Here is a 12,922-nt window from a genome sequence, read left to right as displayed (position 1 = left end):
AGGAGGGTTACTGTCACACCTTCTGCCTTCTCCCGCTCTCCCTCTATGGCGCACGGGGGCGCGAGGCTGCCTTTCATTACGCACACCTGTCACCATCATTACGTGCACTAGCGCTCATTGGACTCACCTGGAAAGGCATATCCACAGAAACAATATGGAGACGTTTTGATTGACTTCCCTATATCTGTCTGTGTCCCCTGTTTCATCGCCATGTCAGCATTGTTGTCATTTCCGTTTCCCCTGTCCAGATGCTGTCCGTATTCTGTTCCTATCCATGGTTATTAAATGTCACTCCCTGTACCTGCTTCTCGTCTCCAGCATCAATCCTTACACTAAGAGCTTTACACACCTGGATTGTACAATATTTGCACATTATTCTTTTTAAATTCTTCAAGCTCTTAAATTCTTCAAGTATGTTGTTGATCATTGCTAGATAGCAATTTTCAAGTCTTGCCATAGATGTTCAATTTAAATCAAAACTGTTACTCGTCCACTTAGGAACATTCACTGTCTTCTAGGTCAGCAACTCCAGTGTAGATTTGGCTTTGTGTTTTAGGCTATTGTCATGCTGAAAGTGTCACGACATCTCCCGAAGTCGTTGCCTCTCCTTGTTCGGGCGGTGCTCGGCGTTTGACGTCGCCGGTCTTCTAGCCATCATTTTTCATTTTCCATTGGTTTTGTCTTGTCTTCCCACACACCTGTTTTCAATCCCATTCATTACCTGTTGTGTATTTAACCCTCTGTTTCCCCTCATGTCTTTGTCACAGATTGTTTAATTGTCAGTGTTGTTATTTTGTTGTGTTGGTGCGTGACGGTTCCTCGTACCCATGTTTTTTCATGTCTGTACGTTTTAGTGTTATGGAGCATGTTCTGTTGACATTTATTAAAAGACTCCATTTACACTTCATTTTGACTCTCCTGTGCCTGACTTCCCTACCACCTATACACACGACGCTGACAGAAAGGTGAATTTGTGTTTGTTGGATTGCAGACTGAACCAGGTTTTCCTCAAGGATTTTGCCTGAGCTTAACTATATCCCGTTTCTTTATATCATAAACAAAAAACTTTGCCAAAAAGTCTTTGCCAAAGACAAGCATACCCATATCATGATGCAGCCACCACCATGGTTGAAAATATGAAGAGTGGTACTCAGTGATCTGTTACGTTCTATTTTCCCAAATCATAAAACTTTATATTCAGGACATACTGTAAAGTTAATTTATTTGCCACATTTTTTTCAGTTTTAATATAGTTCCTTATTGCAAGCAGGATGCATGTTTTGTACAAGCTTTTTTATTTTCACTCAATTAGGTTAGTTTTATTTTACCAGGCAAATCACTCAAGAACAAATACTTATTTACAATGACGTCCTACCCCAGGACCAATTTTACACCGCCCAATAACAGTCGGATGTGATACAGCCTGGATTTGAACTAGGGGCTGTAGTGATGCCTCTTGCACTGAAATACAGTGCCTTAGACCACTGTGCCACTCGGGAGCCCACTTGTGAGTATTGTGGAGTAGCTACAATGTTGTTTATCCATCCTGTTTTCTCCTATCACAGCCATTCAACTCTGTAACTGTTATAAAGTCACAATTGATCTCATGGTGAAATCCCTGAGCAGTTTCCTTCCTCTCCAGCAACTGAGTTAGGTAGAGTGTATTTGAATTGACTGGGTGTATTGATACACCATCCAAATTCAATGTCAGCTTTTTTTTCTATCTACCAATAGGTTCCCTTTTCACGAGGCATTGGAAAACCTTCCTGGTCTTTGTGGTTGAATCTGTGTTTGAAATTCACTTCGACTGAGGGACGTTACAGATGATTATACTGTATGTGAGAGGTACAGAGATGAGGTAGTCATTCAAAATTAATGTGAAACACAAATTGAGTCCAACAAAGTGAGTCCACACAAAGTGTGTCCATGTAACTTATTATGTGACTTGTTAAAACCTCTCAAGGATCAGCCCCTTTTTTCAATTTTCACCCAAAATAATATACTGCCTGTAGCTCAGGACTGGAAGCAAGGATATGCATATTCTTGGTACCATTTGAAAGGAACCACTTTGAACTTTGTGGAAATGTGAAAATAATGTAGGAGAATATAACACATTGGATCTGGTAAAAGAAAAAACAGCCATGAAAAAGACCGCAAGAGAAAGGCCATAATGCAAGAGAAAGGCCATAATGAATTATGCAAGAGAAAGGTCATAATGTAGTATTGCAGACCAGGTATAATTTAGATTTTTGGCCACTAGAAGGCAGCAGTATATGTGCAAAGATTTAGACTGATCCAATGAACCATTGTATTTCTGTTCAAACTTTTGTATCAAGACTGCCCAAATATGCCTAATTGGTTTATTAATAACTTTTAGCCTACGTTAGAGATCCTTAAGAGGTTATTAACATATTATCTTTTTACTCCTGAACCTATTTCGGCTTGCAATAACAAAGGGGTTGAATTCTTATTAACTCAAGACATTTCAGCTTTACATTTTAAATTAATTTCTACCATTTTCGAAAAACATAACTCCAGTTTGACATTATGGGGTATTGATTGTAGACCAGTGCCAAAACATCTCAATTTAATACATTTTAAACTCAGGCTGTAACACAACAAAATGTGGAGAAAGTCAAGGGGAGTGAATGCCTTCTGAAGGCACTGTATATATTTATATTCCGGACTGACATAGCTCGTTCTGATATTTCTTAATTCCTTTCTTTTTATTTTGGGGATTTGTGTGTATTTTTTTGTATTGTTTTTTTGTTGTTGTTGGTCAAATATAAAATACAAAATGAAGGACAACCCAGGGAGAGTGAGTCTATCCCTCCTAGAGTTTCCATAATATGCCTGTTTTGAACCCACTGTAATTCAAAGTGTATGTGCTTCGCATTCTGCATATGGTTAGTTTGATAGTCCTGTAAATATTTACTGCATAGTTGTTGACCTTTCTCTCTATGACGAAGGCCGATCGTTTATTACCATGGATACTGTAGATATTTCGGTTACTTAGACATCCCACGAGCCCAATAAACTCCAAAGACACTTTGCTTGTAAGCATTAGCTTCCTTCCTACCTCTCTCTCTCTCTCTCTCTCTCTCTCTCTCTCTCTCATATATTCAATAGGAAGTATTTACAGGTTAGAATATGGATATTAAAGGCTCGTAAATTCCACTTCCCCTCCTCAGGCTGAAGAAATACAGAAATTGTCGGGCTGTACCATTAACTATGACGTCTTTATGGAGTGACAGTAACTGTCGATCCAATCCCAAAAATAAAGAGGAAGGAGGGTGTAGGAGAAGGTGGAAGAGAGCGAAAGAAGTACATCTCTGATTGTTAGCACTGTAATTAAACACTGAAAAGGTGACATTATCAACAGATCAACACTGTCAGACAAGACTGTCTCTATTTCTGGAAGAAGTGCAGGAGTGTGTGTGTGTGCTGAACACACGGTAACACACAGTTACCATGCCCCCGCTCACATGTCCCAGTCTCTCATTAGATCCAATCATATGACTGTTGAGCCGAGAGCTCCCGTTCTGGCTGATCTGCCACCAATACCTATCCGTCTCATATCTCATCAATCCCATGGGCCTGACACACACCCACACAGGGACTACTTCATGACTACTTCACACCCACACAGGGACTACTTCATGACTACTTCACACCCACACAGGGACTACTCCATGACAACTTCACACCCACACAGGGACTACTTAATTTGGGCACAGAAAGGTTTTTCACGCTCAACAGTTTCCTGTGTGTCTCAAGAATGGTCCACCACCTAAAAGACATCCATGCAACAGCAGGCCAGTCGTCAAAAAATGGGTCATTATAAGTGGACAGGAATTGTGCAGAGCAACAGACAGGCTTCATTTGGTCAACTGACAGTCCAGTACAACATTGGTGCCCAAAGACCCATAAAAGAATGCACAACTCGTCCTACCTTGACACAAATGGGGTATGGCAGCCGACGACCTTACAGAGTTCAACTTTTTTCAGCAAAAAAACAAGAAACTGCTGTTTCAGCAGGCTAAGGAACGAAAACACTGGACATGGGAGAATTGGAAAAACATTGCCTGGTCTGATGAATCACATTTTTTAAATGTTTTACGCTGATATGAGGACTAGGGTAGGGAGAAAACCATGAGCACCATACATGCATCCATCACGCCGTGCGTCAACATTGCAAGATTGTGGCGGTGGTGTGATGGTGTGGGGTGTGGTTTCATGGCACATATTGGGCCCCTTGATAAAAGTGAAGCAGTGTTTGAATGCCACAGGATATCTGAACATCATTGCCAATCAGGTGCATCCCTTCATGGCAGCAGTGTATCCATCTGCAAATTGATTTTCTCAGCAGGATAATGCCCCATGCCATAATGTTAGGATTGTCCAGAAATGCTTCCACGAACCTGCAGTGGCCTGACCAGTCACCAGATCTCAAACCAAATAAGCATCTATGGGATGAGATGGGATGAGATGGAAGGGTAGAGGGTAGAGAGGGTAGAGATACACTACCAGACAACTGTGGGAAGCATTGGAATCAACATGGACAGCATCCTTATACCCTGATGAATTTATTAAGATGCTCTGAGGGCAAAAGGGGGTGCCACTCAATATTAGGAAGGTGTTCGTAATGTTTTGTACCCTCAGTGTATTCCCGTCAGTGAATATGATTGCTTTTCTGAGATGAAAAACTACGTGGTTTCAAAACAAGTTTGAGTTTCTCTTTACTCTTTCATTTTTAGCTCTGTCCTTTTGAAACTATTTTGGAAATTGCTCTCTCCAAATAGACCCTCCAACTGACACCTATATCACACACACGCGCACACCTGCACACACGCACACACACACACGGTCATTTATTTTGTGCAATCAAGAGGGTACCTCCAGTGACCACAGGGTGTCTGAAGTGCTTGGGTTGCGGTGTGTGGAGGGAGGGAGCTGTCCATGGTTCTGACATCTATCAACACTCTCAGGCCAGACTGCTACTTCTCTCTTCCTCTCCCTCCTCCTCCAGGTGAGATGGGCCAGGGCAGGTGGAGGTGCTGAAGCATCCCTCTCCATTGCCTTTCTCCCTGGGGGAACCTCATTGGCAGTCCTCCCAGGGTCTGAGTAAGCCAAAAGACATACTCCCCGAGATCTGTGTCGGCAATAGAAGCAGCAAGACGATTTAGAGTCTAAGTCCTCTGCCACGCTGTAAGACAAAAGAACAGGCTGTTCTAATGTTGAGGATAATGGCACCACAACAGGTGGCTGTGGTTTGGGTCTTGTTGTGTTTCGAGCAGGTGCCAGGAATATTCTGAGTCACAGACTGTTTTAACTTGAGTGAACTGGTGCATTTAAACGTTTCTTTAATCTTCTTATGATACATAAACATCTGGATGTACTGAAACATGACTCTCGTTCTATCTCTCACGACTGCAGAGAGTTTACAATAGCAGGGTGTTGGTCAGCACTTCTTGTTGTTTTCATAAAGTAGAGCTTCCATAAAAAGTTCTCAGGAACAGCATGAGAGGGCCCAATCTATTTTAAACACTGTCATTTTCAGCCGCACAAATAGATTCAAACAGGTACAAATGAACTAACACAACGAGAGAGCCGAGGTGGGAGACTTTCAGCTCAGAAATTTCAGCTCATAAAACGTCTGGCACATTTTGGAGAGTGGTAATTTCAGAAATAGTGTGCACTAAAAATATCACTTGCCAGCCAATCAGACACGGACCCTTCAAATTGGATGGGTGTCTGGTCAGGTCCACACCGCGCTTGCATCAATCATCATCACCCAACTGACTGTGGGGTGACCGGCGGGCGCTACCACCTGGCCATGAGCCACAGGGCCTCTCTGCATTCCCTGAGCCCTGCTACATGGTTCCCTCCCGAAGCCCCCACTCATTTACACAATCCCCTTCCACAGCTTGTTTAACATGATGAATGAATGGCAGCGAGCCAACATGGTGGAGAGAGAGAGAGGGACCTGTGTAATGGAGGGTGAGAGTTAGAGCAGATGTTAGGACATGCAGGAGAGGAATTGAGCTTGGTCTCCTGCCTCTCTCACTGCAGGAGAGGGATTGAGCTTGGTCTCCTGCCTCTCTCACCGCAGGAGAGGGATTGAGTTTGGTCTCCTGCCTCTCTCACTGCAGGAGAGTGATAGAGCTTGGTTTCCGCCCTCTCTCCCTGCAGGAAAGGGATTGAGCTTGATCTCCTCCGTCTCTCACTGCAGGAGAGGGATTGAACTTGGTCACTTGCCTCTCTCACTGCAGGAGAGGGATTGAGCTTGGTCTCATGTCTCTCTCACTGCAGGAGAGGGATTGAACTTGGTCTCTTGCCTCTCTCACTGCAGGAGAGGGATTGAGCTTGGTCTCTTGCCTCTCTCACTGCAGGAGAGGGATTGAGCTTGGTCCCCTGTCTCTCTCACTGCAGGAGAGGGATTGAGCTTGATCTCCGCCTCTCTCACTGCAGGAGAGGGATTGAGCTTGGTCTCCTGTCTCTCTCACTGCAGGAGAGGGACTGAGCTTGATCTCCGCCTCTCTCACTGCAGGAGAGGGATTGAGCTTGGTCTCCTGCCTCTCTCACCGCAGGAGAGGGATTGAGCTTGGTCTCCTGCCTCTCTCACCACAGGAGAGGGATTGCGCTTGGTCTCCTGTCTCTCTCACCGCAGGAGAGGGATTGAGCTTGGTCTCCCCTCTCACCCTCTAATTATTTTCATAGTGCCCCCCTCTCCTCTTTTTTTGGCCTATATTTACTAAATCCTCCCTCTTATTTATCTGTCCTACTCTCCCTTTCTTACCCTCTCTCGTCTCTTTTCCCTCCCTCTCCCCCCTCTACCTCTGTCTTTCCCCTGTGCCTCCCTCATCCCCTGTTTCCCTCTTCGGCCCAGATTGTCTGCCTCATACACAGTGACATGCCCTCTAGTGTGCACTGTGCAATGCCTTCACTCAGGGTAGGAGCAGAGCACTGGGGAGTTCAGGACTGACAGCATGATAAGGTTGTATGCGCTAGCAGCTTGGAATCATGCTGTATGCAACTATGTCACACACAGATGAGTAGACAAAACCTTACCTTAATGTGCTGTTTTAATCAGAGCATTGATCTTCTGTATGTACCTTCTTTAATTTACAGAACTTTCACATATATAGTTCATCCTTTTTTTCAGAATATCATGCATGAATTACTTGTCTGCCCACTAGTATAATGTGTGTGTGTAACACAATGATATATTGTGCTCTGAATCTCCAGAATGATTGATTCAGCTAACCTCCATGCCATAATGTATCAGTATTCCATGTGTTAAGTGTGAGCTTACAGAAAAAAATAACTGCTTTTCTATTTGTAGTTAAAAGGACAGCATTTTCTGCTGTTTACTGGGATCCATCAGTGGGTGGTACAAAAAGCAATTCTGTGCATATGGCCCTGATCAAATGTCACAGTTAATAGGTCCTCTGTGCTACCAGTCATAGACAACCTTAGTGACAATTGCAGACAGATGTTTTCTACCATCTACTGTCCAAACAGACAACACCGACAAAGGGTCCGGAGGCCCTGAAGGGGACCAGGCAGTAAATGATTTCAACCAACAAAACGTATCTTGACTATGAGCAATAAATGTCCGTTTTTGGAGCATCATTTGCTTCAACGATCATACTTGAGTAAGCATCTGGCCCTCTACATTTGCATTAGTCAATAGTTAGATTTCCTTCCAATTAGAGATGTGTTTCCGTCAAATTGATAAAAGGCTGCCCGTGATGACTTAGTGCACATGAAAATGACTTTTTGCAGTTAAAAAAATACAAGTTAAATGGGTTTCTTTCCCATTTTCAACAAAAATTGTTGCGTTATTTAGCAAATGTGCTCACTCTGGTCTTGGCACGTGTGCTCTAGCCAACAGCTCGCAGATACAGTGAGGGTTCCCTCACCACGCTGCACCTTGGTCCTCTTCATTCAACGGCCGTGACCGGAGCGCCACATTAGAATATATTTTTGCCATCGCGGGCCAGAATCTTATTACAGAATTATGCATCATGTATATGACTGTGTAGACAAATATATCTACTATAAATCACATCCAGATAAGCTATTTATTTTACTTCTTACCACACACAGAAAAAAGACACATCCATGTTCTCCTTTTGGTCAGTATTTTCATTATTAAACATGCAATGAACGACACAGAGGGAAAAGTACGCTGTGCATTCAGCACCATGGACAGAACTCTTGTTAATGAGAATGCACAAAAACACAAGAAAGAGAGAGAGAGCTCAACATTACATTTAAACTACTCAATCAGTGTGAGGAGTGAAGTCTCTGATGGGCATTGACTAGAGCAGGACGCCAGGCATAGTTTCTGACGTTGCTATGGGCAGGATTGCTGAGAGGTGAGAATCAGTAAGGGTTGATCTGTGCCTTGACTTGCTATATTTCATCACTGACAATGTCTGTTCACATACATATGTTGACCCAAACAGTACAAACCTCTTCTGAGCATGACTCCTAATCTTTGAAAAATGGTGTTCATCGAGAGACGTATAGAACCTTTTCAGTGACATTGTTCTGAATAGTTCTCTAATCACTGCATCAGACTGAAGATCGAAAAGCTCAAGTTGCAGGTCAGTGGGAGCGTTATCCACATTGAAGAGGAAAGGAGAGGAAGCCAACAGTGTGTCATTTTCCAACACTTTGAAATCCTCAAAACAACGAGAACTCACCTTTCAAAGCACGCAGCAGTGATGTATACTTCTCCCGCTGGTCATCTGATAGGGAACAGACTAGTAGTGTCGGTAGGTCATCTGATAGGCAACAGACTAGTAGTGTCGGTAAGTCATCTGATAGGCAACAGACTAGTAGTGTCGGAAGGTGGGCGAGATTGTTGGCTTCTACTTGGAGGGTCAGGAGGAGTCATTTTCCCTTGAAGGCTTTGACAAGGCTGTATATCTGATGTGCAAAAATACCCTTCCCTTGTAGTTTGGAATTCAGGTCATTCATGAGGGCCATGATGTCCAAGGTGAAGGCAAAATCAGCCAACCATTCTTTATCTTGCAGTTGAGGGAAATCCACATATTTTCATTTCATTTGCAAGAACTCAGCAGTCTCCGACTTCAGGTCCCACACCCTTAACTTAAGCATATTCCTCAGCAATCTCATGTTTGTGTGGTAGAGGAGATCTGCGTGACCCGACTCTGTCTGTTGTTTAAAGATTTTGCTCTTATGACGTTTACCACTTCAGTGACTGTATCCACAACAAATCAAATCAAATCACATTTTATTGCTCACATTCACATGGTTAGCAGATGTTAATTTGAGTGTAGCGAAATACTTGTGCTTCTAGTTCCGACCGTGCAGTAATATCTAACAAGCAATCTAACAATTTCACAACAACTACCTATTACACACAAGTGTAAAGGGCAGGTAGTTTGCCCCCGGTGATGCGTTGTGCAGACCTCACTACCCTATGGAGAGCTTTACGGTTGTGGGCAGAGCAGTTGCTGTGCCAGGCGGTGATACAGCCCGACAGGATGCTCTCGATTGTGCATCTGTAAAAGTTTATGAGTGTTTTTGGTGACAAGCCAAATTTCTTCAGCCTCCTGAGGTTGAAGAGGCACTTCTGCTTCTTCTTCACCATGCTGTCTGTGTGGGTGGACCATTTCAGTTTGTCCGTGATGTGTACGCCGAGGAACTTAAAGGTTTTGACCTTCTCCACTACTGTCCCATTGATGTGGATAGGGGGGTGCTCCCTCTGCTGTTTCCTGATGTCCACGATCATCTCCTTGGTTTTGTTGACGTTGAGTGGGAGGTTATTTTCCTGACACCACTCTCCGAGGGCCTTCACCTCCTCCCTGTAGACCATCTCGTCGTTGTTGGTAATCAAGCCTACCACTGTAGTGTCGTCTGCAAACTTGATGATTGAGTTGGAGTCGAGCATGGTCATGCAGTCGTGGGTGAACAGGGAGTACAGGAGAGGGCTGAGAACGCACCCTTGTGGGGCCCCAGTGTTGAGGATCAGTGGGGTGGACATGTTGTTTCCTACCCTCACCACCCGGGGGTGGCCCATCAGAACGTCCAGGACCCAGTTGCACAGGGCAGGGTCGAGACCCAGGGTCTCGAGCTTAATGACGAGTTTGGAGGGTACTATGGTGTTAAATGCTGAGCTGTAGTCGATGAACAGCATTCTTACATAGGTCTTCCTCTCGTCCAGATGGGTTAGGGCAGTGTGCCATGTGATTGCGATTGCATCGTCTGTGGACCTATTGGGGCGGTAAGCAAATTGGAGTGGGTCTAGTGTGTCAGGTAGGATGGAGGTGATATGATCGTTGACTAGTCTCATGATGACGGAAGTGAGTGCTACAGGGCGATAGTCGTTTAGCTCAGTTACCTTAGCTTTCTTGGGAACAGGAACATCAGACTGCGATAGGGATTGATTTAATATGTCCGTAAACACACCAGCCAGCTGGTCTGCGCATGCTCTGAGGACGTGGCTAGGGATGCCGTCTGGGCTGGCAGCCTTGCGAGGGTTAACACGTTTAAATGTTTTACTCACATTGGCTGCAGTGAAGGAGAGCCCGCAGGTTTTGGTAGCGGGCCGTGTCAGTGGCACTCTATTGTCCTCAAAGCGAGCAAAGAAGTAGTTTAGTTTGTCTGGGAGCAAGACATCGGTGTCCGCGACGGGTCTGGTTTTACTTTCTGTAATCCATGATTGACTATAGACCCTGCCACATACGTCTCGTGTATGAGCCGTTGAATTGCGACTCTACTTTGTCTATGTACTGACGCTTAGCTTGTTTTATTGCCTTGCGGAGGGAATAGCTACACTGTTTGTATTCGGTCATGTTTCCGGTCGCCTTGCCATGATTAAAAGCAGTGGTTCACGCTTTCAGTTTTGCATGAATGCTTCCATCAATCCACGGTTTCTGGTTTGGGAAGGTTTTAATAGTCACCGTTTATACATCATCACCGATGCACTTGCAAGTAAACTTGCTCACCGAATCAGCGTATACATCAATGTTCTTGTCATGGCTCATTTTCTATAACACATTTACAGAGCACCGTTTGATGAATAATTCAATGCAGGAAAATACATTTCTGATCTGGGTTCAGCTCAACTACCTGATCTTGTATCCCTTTCAAAAGGCCAATGTTTTTTTCCTGTCAAGTTTGGGCACCCATCAGTGGTCATACTGGATAACTTTTCAAAACTCAGTCCCAGCTTTGCCACACACTTATTAACCTCCTCCAATAAATGTTTTCCTGTGGTTGTGCTCTTCATCGATTGCACTGAAGCAAGCTCCTCTGTAATTTTAAACTCTGGGGTTATGCCTCGTAAGAATATCAACAACTGTGCTGTGTCACGTGCATCATTGCTCTCATACAGGGCCAAGGAGAAATAGGTGAAATCCTTTACCCTGTCTTTCAACTGTTGTTCCATATTCTCTGCAATGTCCTTAACACGCCATGTCACTGTTAGTCTTGACAGGGAAACACTTTCAAACAGCTTTTTATTGTCGTGGCGAGGCATTCTATTAAACATTCTTTAAAGAATTCGCCCTCAGCGAATGGCATAATTTGTTTAGCAATTTTGTGAGACAGAACAATTCCGTCATTTGCTGAATGCAGTTTTGTGAAAAGTCTTTGCTGCTTTTGCAACAGAGAAAGCAACTATTTTGGTGCACTTGCCCACTGCTCATAAAACGTGTTCCTATATTTCTCTGCATGCTTCGTCTGGAAGTGTTGGGACAAGTTGGGACAGGTTTCTCTGATACCTCAATAAAGAAATATTTCGATGCCACTCTTTCTTGAACATCCTACATTCATTTGTCTACTTTCCTTTTCTTTTAAATCTTTGAAAAACTAAGTTTTGCGCAACGTCTAGCTAGCTATTATTTGTAACTGTGACGTGTTTCTCAGCCTGTCAGTCACTGTCTGTCATCATGCAGTTGTTATTTATAAGTGCCTTGAAAATAAATGTCCCACAAGCGGTGTGACTTAAATCATTACAAAGACGAGTATTCACTGGGCTTTTTAATTTGTGTAACGAACACCTTTTTCAAAACATTACTATCGCAAATGCTTTATGTGATCTGAGTATGATTCCAAGGGCTGTATTGAATCAAATCGTGGGCCGAATACGGCCCCAAGGACGGCCTTTGCCCCGCATTAGAGTAATTGTCATTCCTCTTCATTTGTTCTGTTGTATTGTCGTGACATGTTAAGGTTAAAATCTAATAGTTGTGTAGCTTCAATGAGGCTAACAGAGGTGTATGAGTTTCTCAAAAACCTCTGCATATCCTAAAGTTGGAATACTTACCACTTTATTACTACAGTGCCTTCAGAAAGTATTCATACCCCTTAACCTACTCCACATTTTGTTGTGTTACAGCCTGAACTCAAAATGGATTCAAAATAGTTTTTTTATCACCCATCTAAACACACAAAACCCCATAATGTGAAACATGTTTTTATAAATGTTAGCAAATTTATTGAAAGTGACGTGAAGAAATATCTCATTTACATAAGTATACACACCCCTGAGTCACTACATGTTAGAATCCCCTTTGGCAGCGATTATAGCTGTGAGTCTTTCTGGGTAAGTCTCTAAGAGCTTTGCACACCTGAATTATATAATATTTACACATTATTTTTTTAATTATTCAAGCTCTGATAGCCATTTTCAAGTATTGCCATCGATTTTCAAGCTGATTTAGGTCAAAACTGTAACTAGGGCACTCAGGAACATTCAATGTTGTCTTGGTGAGCAACTCCAGTGACGATATGGCCTTATGTTTCAGGTTATTTTCCTGCTGAAAAGTGAATTTGTCTCCCAGTGTCTGTTGGAAAGCAGACTGAACCACGTTTTCCTCTTGGATTTTACCTGTCCTTAGCTCTATTCCATTTCTTTTTATCCCACCCCCAAAAACTCCCT

Source organism: Oncorhynchus tshawytscha, linkage group LG09, assembly GCF_018296145.1.
Source record: "Oncorhynchus tshawytscha isolate Ot180627B linkage group LG09, Otsh_v2.0, whole genome shotgun sequence".
NCBI lineage: Eukaryota > Metazoa > Chordata > Actinopteri > Salmoniformes > Salmonidae > Oncorhynchus > Oncorhynchus tshawytscha.
The sequence above is the reverse complement of the archived record's forward strand: the minus strand, read 5'-3'. Positions refer to the sequence as shown.